We start from the raw sequence: 2,246 nt of genomic DNA, 5'->3' as shown, positions 1-2,246 counted from the left end.
TTTTTTTTAAACCAAAAAAAGGAGGAGAGAGTGGAGTAACACATGCCAAAAATTGAATGAACACAATGCAAACCCAAAAGTACTCTTTCCAGACAAATTATCTATTGATATAGATGAAGACGAGTCTTCCCAGACAAGGAAAACCTCAAAGAATACATTAAAAGAAACCCAACGCAACAAAAGATCCTTGCTGACTCAATATTGGCAGAATAACAGCACTCAACGAGCACAAATAAGAGACTTCCACATAGAACAACCCCACCCCAACGGCAGCAAAGGGAAAACAGCCCTCAAGATAGCATTGGCTCAAAGTTGAAAAGAAGGCGAGAATCACACCCATACACACACACCATACACTGATAAGAAAATGAGGTAGGAAAACACCCACACAAAAGGTATAAGATGACATCACAGAATCCACAGATGGATGCAATAACCCTGAATATCAATGGACTGAATTCAGGCATTAAAACGCAGAGGCTATCATATTAGGTTAGAAAACACAACTGGTTGATCTGCTTCCTACAGGAGACACATGTCAAGATTACAGACAAAAATATGCTAAGAATAAAAGGCTAGAGAAAAGTATACTAAGCAACTGGCAATTCAAAAAAAAGCAGGGTTGCAATCCTAATCTCAGACAAAATTGATTTCAAGGTGCAAACCATAACAAGAGATTAAAGAGGAGCCCTATATAATGCTCAAGGGAACAGTAGACCAAGAACCAGTGAGAATAATAAATATATGCACGTCCAATGAGAGAACCATGAAATTTGTCAAACACTCCAAAAGATGAAAAAAATAAATTAAAGGCTCAACAATTATAGTAGGTGACATTAATACACCATTATCTGAGAACAATAAATCACAGGGAAAGACGCTTAACAAGAAGGCTTCAGATCTAAATAATATGATTAGAGGACTTGACCTGATTGACATTTTCAGAACTCTACATCCAAATGCAAAAAGTCACATTCTTTTCAATCACACATGGCACATACTCAAAGATAGACAGCATGTGGGGACGTAAGTCAAACCTGTGTAAATTCAAGCACAGAGATCATACAGACTACTCTAAGGCTGGAAATCACCAAAAGGACAATTAAAAAAAAAAACAAGGGAAAAACAACTGGAGGATGAATAACTCTATTGTAAAAGGCGTGGCTACTGGCCCAGATCAGAGGTGAAATTAGGAAGTTTCTAGAAGCAAACAAGAATGAGAATATGATATACCCAAACCTTTGAGATATCTAGAAGGCTGTTATCAGAGGAAGTATGATAGCAATACATGCACGTATGAAAAAGGAAGAGATAATATGATTCATATTCTGATAGAAAACTTACAGCAATTACAGCAGAGTCAACAGGACAATCCTACTAATGGCAAAAAAGAAAAGAAATAAAAACCATGGTTCAGTGTCATGAGAGGGCAATAAAGAAAACTATGGAAAAAAGGAATGCAGCCAAAAGTTGGTTCTTTGAAAGGATCCACAGAATTGAGAGACCACTGGCAAACCTAACCAAAGAAAGGAAGGAACAACTGACAATTACAAGGATGAGGGATGAAACAGGGGACATTACGATGGACCCTAATGAAATCAAAAGTATAATTTAACAGTATGTTAAAGACCTGTACTCTAACGAATTCAATAACTTGGAAGACATGGACAAACACTTGGAAAAGCAATCCTTCCCTAGACTATCCCAGATAGACATCCAGAATCTCAACAGGCCGATAGCAATAGAACAAATAAAGGTTATCAAGGGATTACCCATAAGAACACTTCCCAGACCAGATTGCTTCACAGGAGAATTCTACCAACTTTCAGGGCAGAACTGACACCAATCCTACACAAGCTCCTCCAGAACATAGAAAAAGACAGCAAATTCCCAAACTATTTCTATGAAGCTAGTATGACTCTGAGACCTAAAGTGGGGAAGGATCCCACAAGAATTGAGAACTACAGACCAACATACCTAATGAACATCAATGTGAAAATCCTTAACAAAATAATTTCCAATAGAATACAAAAGTATATAAAACAAATAATTCAACATGACCAACTGGGATGCAGGGATGGTTCAACCTATGAAAGACCATTAGTATTATTCGCCACATTGACATAAAAAATTCTAAGAACCACATGATAATATCAATATTTGGCAAAAACATTTGACAACATCCAACACAACCTCCTGTTTAAGACACTCAAGAAGATAGGAATGGAAGGAGATTTCCTCAATAT

Source organism: Echinops telfairi, unplaced genomic scaffold (assembly GCF_000313985.2).
Source record: "Echinops telfairi isolate 266 unplaced genomic scaffold, ASM31398v2 ScPeMD7_7423;HRSCAF=8461, whole genome shotgun sequence".
Classification (NCBI taxonomy): domain Eukaryota; kingdom Metazoa; phylum Chordata; class Mammalia; order Afrosoricida; family Tenrecidae; genus Echinops; species Echinops telfairi.
Note: the sequence above shows the minus strand (reverse complement) of the source record.